Source organism: Lampris incognitus, chromosome 1, assembly GCF_029633865.1.
Source record: "Lampris incognitus isolate fLamInc1 chromosome 1, fLamInc1.hap2, whole genome shotgun sequence".
Classification (NCBI taxonomy): Eukaryota; Metazoa; Chordata; class Actinopteri; order Lampriformes; family Lampridae; genus Lampris; species Lampris incognitus.
The window spans coordinates 147231752-147241333 of NC_079211.1; positions in this window are offsets into that span (position 1 = coordinate 147231752).

Below are 9582 nucleotides of genomic sequence, written 5' to 3' on the forward strand. Positions count from 1 at the left end.
AACTTCAAGACAAGAAAAAGAATGATTTGGACTGAGGTTTATGACCATCTTACACCAAATGATCGAGATGACAGAGCGTGCAGCAAAACTCTCATGATTTTAATCTGACATTGTTAATTTGTCTGCAGCAGCGAAAACACTTGAAAGGTCGTTTAGTGTGTTTGTGATTTGAATATTTGTGTAATAGCTATTGTCTTTAATACAGCAGTGAAAGAAAGTATCAATAAGGACATTTGTTTGAATATAAGTCTTCAAGATTGTAGGTTAAAAAGTCAAATATAAACCCTTCAGTAAAGGCAAAGACGTGCTGGTTGTTTTTCTGACCTGATGGAGCTGTTTGTAGAGTCGAGCTCTCAGGGTGTAGACGTCTGCAGAGGGACAGTCAGTCAGCAGCCAGTCATTCACCAGTCTCACACAGTCATTGTAACTGCCCAATACTGCCAGACACGCCAGGCTGCAAGACAGCGAACAGCAGCCTATGACCTGACCTGTGTGTGTGTGTGTGTGTGTGTGTGTGTGTGTGTGTGTGTGTGTGTGTGTGTGTGTGTGTGTGTGTGTGTGTGTGTGTGTGTGTGTGTGTGTGTGTGTGTGTGTGTGTGTGTGTGTGTATTTGAGAGAGTTGTACCGGCCCTGCATCCTTCTTTCCCTCTTCTGTTCCCACCGCCACTCCGCCCCAAGAGAAAGAAATAGGAATGAAAGAAAGAAAAAGAAAAAACCCAAGAAAGTAAGAAATTAGCCATAACAACGGACATTGGGAACGCTGCCATTTTGACCTTTGACCCTCGGTGCACAGACTGTTGTGTGAGTGCCTGCTGGGAGTGATTGTCATGGATCTTTATGTGTCTGTAGCGCCACCTGCTTCCAGATAACTAGACCTCTATTACCCTGCTAACTAGGGGCGGGACGAGTCACAAATCTCACGGTTCGATACGTGTCACGATTCAGGACTTACGATGTTGATTCAGTACGATACAGAGGACGCCCTGGTACGCAAGAAACAAAACACCACTGCAGTTCTCCATTTTTTCATTTATTCTAAGAATTAGGCCCAACATTCTGACATCGTCAAAGCACGTATTCAGACATAATGCAAGTGCAAAAGTGCCATCTTTTCTTGTTGTGTAACACGATTGCTTTACTTTAAAACTTTAAACTTTAAACACTACTGGAACGACCAAGGTGGTCATCTTGACCGTTTTGGATTTTCAAAGTTTAATAACTTTATGGAGGAAAAACAAAGAGCTACAGACCTGCCGCTCCCTGAATGCTCCCAAAATTGCATATATTTGCATTAAAATAAGTTTTAGATCAATTAAACAAAAAAGTTATGATCTACCTAAGACGACCATCTACTACTACTTTCGGCTGCTCCCGTTAGGGGTCGCCACAGCGGATCATCCGTTTCCATTTCTTCCTGTCTTCTGCGCCTTCCTCTGTCACACCAGCCACCTGCATGTCTTCCCTCACCACATCCATAAACCTCCTCTTTGGCCTTCCTCTTCTCCTCTTCCCTGGCAGCTCCATATTCAGCATCCTTCTCCCAGTATACCCAGCATGTCTCCTCCACACATGTCCAAGCCATCTCAATCTTGCCTCTCTTGCTTTGTCTCCAAACCGTCCAACCTGAGCGGTCCCTCTAATATAATCGTTCCTAATCCTGTCCTTCTTCGTTACTCCCAGTGAAAATCTTAGCATCTTCAACTCTGCCACCTCCAGCTCCGCCTCCTGTCTTTTCGTCAGTGCCACTGTCTCCAAACCATATAACATAGCTGGTCTCACAACCATCTTGTAAACTTTCCCTTTAACTCTTGCTGGTACCCTTCTGTCGCAAATCACTCCTGACAAACTTCTCCACCCACTCCAACCTGCCTGCACTCTCCTTTTCACCTCTCTACTGCACTCCCCGTTACTTTGGACAGTTGACCCCAAGTATTTAAACTCAAACGCCTTTGTCACCTCCACTCCTTGCATCCTCACCATTCCACTGTCCTCTCTCTCATTCACGCCTAGGTATTCTGTCTTGCTCCTACTGACTTTCATTCCTCTTCTCTCCAGTGCATACCTCCACCTCTCCAGGCTCTCCTCCACCTGCACCCTACTCTCGCTACAGATCACAATGTCATCCGCGAACATCATCGTCCATGGAGACTCCTGCCTGATCTTGTCCGTCAACCTGTCCATCACCATTGCAAACAAGAAAGGGCTCAGAGCCGATCCTTGATGTAATCCCACCTCCACCTTGAACCCATCTGTCATTCCAACCGCACACCTCACCACTGTCACACTTCCCTCATACATATCCTGCACCACTCCTACATACTTCTCTGCAACTCCTGACTTCCTCATACAATACCACACCTCCTCTCTCGGCACTCTGTCATAAGCTTTCTCTAAATCTACAAAGACACAATGCAACTCTTTCTGGCCTTCTCTATACTTCTCAATCAACATTCTCAAAGCAAACATCACATCTGTGGTGCTCTTTCATGGCATGAACCCATACTGCTGCTCGCTGATCATCACCTCTCCTCTTAACCTAGCTTCTATTACTCTTTCCCAAATCTTCATGCTGTGGCTGATCAACTTTATACCTCTGTAGTTGTTACAGTTCTGCACATTGCCCTTGTTCTTGAAAATCGGTACCAGTATGCTTCTTCTCCACTCCTCAGGCATCCTCTCACTTTCCAGGATTGTGTCATCAGGACCAACTGCCTTTCCACTCTTCATCCTCTTCATAGCTGCCCTCACTTCCTCCTTGCTAATCCGCTGAACTTCCTGATTCACTATCCCCACATCATCCAACCTTCTCTCTCTCTCATTTTCTTCATTCATCAGCCCCTCAAAGTATTCCTTCCACCTTCTTAGCACACTCTCCTCGCTTGTCAGCACATTTCCATCTCTATCCTTGATCGCCCTAACTTGCTGCACATCCTTTGCAGCTTGGTCCCTCTGTCTAGCCAATCAGTACAAGTCCTTTTCTCCTTCCTTAGTGTCTAATCTGTCATATAACTCACCATACGCCTTTTCCTTTGCCACCTCTCTTTGCTTTACGCTGCATCTCCTTGTACTCCTGTCTACTTTCCTCATCTCTCTTACTATCCCACTTCTTCTTTGCCAACCTTTTCCTCTGTATAATTTGCTGTACTTCCTCATTCCACCACCAAGTCTTCTTGTCTTCCTTCCTCTGTCCTGATGACACACCAAGTACCTTCCTAGCTGTCTCCCTCAATATTTCTGCAGTGGTTGTCCAGCCATCTGGCAACTCTTCACTACCACCCAGTGCCTGTCTTAACTCCTGCCTGAACTCCACACAACAGTCTTCCTTCTTCAACTTCCACCATTTGATCTTTGGCTGTGTCTTCACTCGCTTCCTCTTCTTGGTCTCCAAAGTCATCCTACAGACCACCATCCGATGCTGCCTAGCTACGTTCTCCCCTGTCACCACCTTGCAGTCTCCAATCCCTTTTAGATGGCACCTTCTACATAAGATATAGTCCACCTGTGTGCACTTTGCTCCACTCTTGTATGTCACCCTGTGTTCCTCCCTCTTCTTGAAATATGTATTCACCACAGCATTTCCATCCTTTTCGCAAAATCGACCACCATCTGTCCTTCCACATTTCTCTTCTTGACTCCATACCTTCCCATCACCTCCTCATCCCCTCTGTTCCCTTCACCAACATGTCCATTGAAGTCCGCTCCAATCACCACTCTCTCCTCCTTGGGTACCCTCTCCACCATGTCGTCCAACTCACTCCAGAATTCTTCTTTTTCATCCATCTCACACCCAACTTGCGGGGCATATGCGCTGATAACATTCAGCAATAAACCTTCGATTTCCAGCTTCATACTCATCACTCTGTCTGACACTCTCTTCACCTCCAGCACGCTCTTGATATACTCTTCCTTCAGAATTACCCCTACCCCATTACTCCTCCCATTCACACCATGGTAGAAGAGTTTTAACCCACCTCCGATACTCCTGGCCTTATTCCCCTTCCACCTGGTCTCTTGCACACACAGTATGCCTACCTTTCTTCTTTCCATCATGTCAGCCAGCTCTCTCCCTTTACCAGTCATATCGCCAACATTCAAAGTTCCAACTCTCACCTCCACATGCCTACCCTTCCTCCTCTCTAGCTGCCTCTGGACATGCTTTCCCCCTCTCCCTCTCCTTCGCCCAACAGTAGCATAGTTTCCACCGACACCCTGCTGGTTAACAGTACCGGTGGCGGTCGTTGGTAACCCGGGCCTCGACCGATCCAGTATGTAAGTCTTATTTATGATCCGCATATTTGATTTGGCAAAGATTTTACGCCGGATGCCCCTCCTGACGCAACCCTCCCCATTTGTCCGGGCTTGGGACCGGCACTAAGGATGCATCCTCAGTGGCTGGGTTTACCTAAGACGACCATGAGCGGTCAAAATGATCGCGCGTATTTTGTGCGTCATCGTGCGCGTCAGGGCACTATTTATGACGTGTGTTGTCGCGTCATTTCCTTCGCGACGTTCAGTTCCTTTTTTTATAACATTTCACGTCGCCATCTTTCAAGAACTACTGTAAATAGTCAGAAACAGTCTGAACAGCGTTGTTAACATCTGTTCTAAGATCAGCGGAGAGAAACAAAGAGATCTGAATTCTTTTTGCGACCAACAAATCCTCCGGAAAGTAGCAGGTATTTTGGCTTCTTCTGGACATCTTCTAGCAAGTGAATTTTCTCTGTTGCCATCAGGGCGTACTGTATTTTCAGTTACAATGCATCTCACAATGGGGAGTACTAAGAAATATACAGACACTAATGTAAACTACTAATGAGACACGTTAGCCCCTAGCTAACGGGTCTGACCCTTTAGCCGAGCGGTTAGTGACGTCGCCTTGTGGTGCAGTACACACCGTACGAATCCCGCGCCGGGCAAGAAAATAACCGGTTACCTTGGTGGCAGCGGTGGGATCCGGAAGTGTGCAGATCCTCAGAAGTCTCTTCGGAGCGCGGGAATAACAAAGCGCGAGGGCACACTTCCGGGGAGGGTGACGACTGTAAACTAGTAATAAGACACGTTAGCCCCTAGCCAATGGGTCTGACCCTTTAGCCGAGCGGTTAGTGATGTCGCCTTGTGGTGCAGTACACTCCGTATCGAATCCCGCACCGGGCAAGAAAATAACCGGTTACACTAATAACAATTATTTCTACAGGAATTGTACGAGAGAGATTGCAGGAGAAATTTGGTTATGCGCTCAGCGTGCTAGAATCTTCCCAGGCCGCATGGGTTAGTCAGCAAGAGCACAAATAAAAAGGCTTACATAGTGCACAAACGTGAAACTCCCACAATGCTCTGCGGCTATGATGCCACGGCAGTCTATCATAGGGCTGCTGCTTATCAGTTCTGGGCCTTTTCGCGTGTGTGACACATGAAGGAACGTGTCACAAAGAACGAGGAAACGCTTATGAAATACAACGTCTGCACTTTCAAGTCCACGTGTGTGCGTGGACTTGTGCGAAGTCACATGTTTGAACTCGTAGGTCTTTGCAAAGTTGCGGAACTCCTCACAGCTGAACTGTGGTCCATTATCAGTCATTACATAATCAAGTATGCCATGATGCACAAAAAATGACTTGATATATGTGATAACCTGAGATGCTGTTGTGTTTTTCAGGAGCGCCATCTCTGGGTAGTTTGAGAAATAGTCAACCACAAGCACGTAGGTCTTACCTTCTAGCTCAAACAGATCTATTGCCCACTTTGCTCCTTACTTTACATTCTCAACCTAGGTCGCTGCGGTAAGGACTCAGCCTTGTGTGGTACGTGCTCTACCAGGTGAGCCACCGGAGAGCCGGTATTGATCCAAACAGCCAAATTTCTGCGAAGCACAAAACGCAAGATGAAGAAAACATATATTGGCTTATAATAATCCTAATTATTTTTGCTGTTCTTATTCAAAATTAACAATAATGTGCAGATCAATTGTCTTGCAAGCTCTTGTACTGAGTCATATGACTAGGCCTACATATTTTGGATGGGTGATGTCATTGTTGCCTGCCAGATTTAATAATTTGTCAGTGTGCCATATAGGTGAAATATCTCTAATGACAATACAATCATGATATTTGAGACAATCTGCATCATTGATTAGCATGAGTTGATCTGCCTCAGGATTCTGGTTTGACTTTTTGGGCCCAAAAAGGTTAAGAACCACCGTGTTAGGCGATGTGACGTGTACAACCAAGACTACAACCTGAGACAGTTCGCCACAACCTCCTATCTAACAAATACCCTGGAGGGATATCTAACGCTGTAGAGGCACTTCAGCCTGATATCTGACGGAGGTAAGAATGCCCGCTTTCCCACCGGTGATGGGGGGTTCAAACCCCGGTTGGGATGAGTCTCCGGTAAGAGTCTAGTCTGTGGCTTAGACTCCTAATGCTATACAAGCCGACTAGCTCTCTGATGTACGTTGCTTTGGACAAAACTGTCTGCTAAATGAAATTGTAATTTCCTGTCTACCTCTCACAGCTGATGTCTAACAGAGGTAACCGCCCCCCCCAAAAAAAGTAATCATGAGACCCAGCTGAAGGAGGAGACGGGGGCAGACAGGCTGACCTGGAGGTAGTAGATGAAGGCCAGCCGTACGTGGAAAGTTTGGGGCTCCAGGATGGAGGCTTGTTTATAACAGGCGGCCGCCGACTGGAAGTCACACAGCTGCAGGTACGCCTCGGCCTGGCTCGTATACAGCCGAGCCTGCAACACAACAACAGACACACAAGAGTTCACACACAGGAAGACTGAATAACACCTCTGCACACTGTGTGTGTGTGTGTGTGTCTTTAGTGCACATGTGAACAGGGTTTTCATGCCTTTTGCTCTTTAGACCACTCGCGAGTGTATAAATTATTGGATATCTTAAATGTGCTGTGCTAGGCGAGTCTGCTGGAAGTGAGTTTGTGGGGCAGTGAAGCAAGGCATCAGCGATGTTATGCAGATGAAATTATTATTATTATTATCTGAACCGCTTATCCTGCTCTCAGGGTCGTGGGGATGCTGGAGCCGATCCCAGCAGTCATTGGGCGGCAGGCGGGGAGACGCCCTGGACAGGCTGCCAGGCCATCACAGGGCCCACACACACACACACACACACACACACACAGTCAAACGGCTGAAGATAGATTACAACACTGTTATCTAGCGGTCATGGGGTGACACACAACACAACATGTTTGTCACCAACCTTTACATGTAAACAATTCAGAATCGATATAGTGGGTTTGAGAATCGATACAGTATCACAAAAGATGCTATCGCAATACTCGAGTGTATCAATATTTGTTCACACCCCTACTCTGTACTGTGTAGTTCACATTCAGTGCAAGTTGTGCTGCACAACACAAACTCACCTACTGTGAACAATAAGACAAAAAAGAAAAAAACATGGGAGGAAAAAAGAAAAACACATCCTGATGTCATGTACCAAGAATAAACAGATCTCAACGCTACGTACAACCCAAATATCCACTCATCATAGAAAGAAAAAAAACGTGATAAGAAATATTTAGAGATAAATAAAACCAAGACAGTTAACACAACTCTTCATCATCTCTATACCTCTTATAATCAGTCTCTTGTACTTCTTGTACTATGTAATGTTTGTACTCTGTTTGAGTTCCGTGTTCAGACTGTTCATTACTGATAGTGCCAGGATGTGGTGGGGGAGGTTTGGGTGTAGTTGGTACCTGGTCCGGCTGCAGGTTCATCGTCTTGGAGAAGCAGTTTACCGCCCTGTCGTACTCGCACCACTCCAATGCTTTCACCCCACTCGAATAGCTTCAAAAAGGAGAACGTCACAGTGGTTATCCTCTCCTGAACACACTGCACCCCACAGCTGGACTAGAACACAGTGCATCCCACAGCTGGACTTGAACACACTGCCTCCCACAGCTGGACTTGAACACACCGCACCCCACAGCTGGACTTGAACACACTGCACCCTACAGCTGGACTTGAACACACCGCATCCCACAGCTGGACCTGTACAATCATTTCCTCTTAGTTTACTTTCAATAAATGTAACAACCATCACGTTTGTTTAACTTTAAAGAATGTAACGCGTTCTCTTCTGAAGCCTTCTGTAGTCTCACAAATAATTTGATAATTTTGATTTTTGATTTTGATATACTTTATTAATCCCCATGGGAAATTCAGGCTATAAATAATATATAGGAAATAATGGGCCATCTTTGATATATAATAGAATCTAAAGAATAGTTTTTGATATGATTGTACTTTTCAGTTCTTGCGCTACTCCACAGTTGCCTGATGGAAAAGGTACTCTGTTGGATAATGTGCATGCCCCCCCCCCAATATATATATATATATATATATATATATATATATATATATATATATAAAATTATTTATTTTTGGCCTGTTCCTTGCACTATTGCATTGTGGCTTTGTTGTTGCTAAATGCACACACTCCCATTATGTTATTTTTTTAATTATATTTTTATTCCAATTTTCCAGTAGTTACAGGGCATTACAAACAGCAGTAGCCCCACCCAACCTCCTCCCACAACCTGTAACAGCTGGAGAGAGAATGGTCAAGTCAAGTCAAGTCAATTATAATAATGAGGAAAACTGGGGGGTAAATAAATAAATAAAAATCACAAGAAATCAATAGATGTAAAATATAAGATAATTAATCAGGGCTGCAATGATTCATAGATTAATCAATTAGTTGATTGTCAGGAAATTAATCAACATTTTCACCATTCCGTGACATTCCATGGACCAATCGACCAGTCGAGAAAACATTCAGCAGACCAATAAAACAATGAAACCTATCATCAGCTGCAGCCCCCCAAAATAACAATTAGGACATACAAGACACGTGTCAGAAGCACCATTTGCTGGCAGAGGTAGTGGGAAGTGAGCGTACAAAATTCAACAAATTACAAAACCATCACTCATACAACGATCTACCTACTGATGAGGATAATGAGGATAACATCAAATATGATGAGGATAACATCAAATATAAGTAGAGAGGCAGAGACTAAGTTGAATGGTACGGGGTAGCAGTGAAGCACAAAAATAACATAGAATAAATAGGTGAATTGCTTGGACTGCGAGTTGGCAGCGTAGAGTCTGTGGCAATAACGTGACTCGGTGCCCGTGAACACTTCACGCTACAGCTCCTCATCTGGAGGGGGCCTCTGCAGGGAACTGAGGAGTGATATTAATGGCTGCCACTTTCTAACGAATGTATCATTTGAGAGTATTCAGCGCTCTCGAGCTTGAGAAAGAACATCACTGTGCAGACTTCCATTTGAGAAGAATTATGCGACGGGCTAACAAAGCTGTGAAAGCGACAACCTCTGGTTGTTTAGAGCTTAATGAGGACAAATCTGTGGGGACACTGAATATGGCAGTCACAGGGCATGGTTGTAGTAGGTTAATTCCAAGAACATCGGAGAGGGTCTTAAAGACTGAATACCAGTAGGTTTTCTATTTAGGGCAGCGAACACACATGTGACTGAGTTCACAGGGGGGAGGCACGACATCTGTCACACATGTCATGTACGTTCA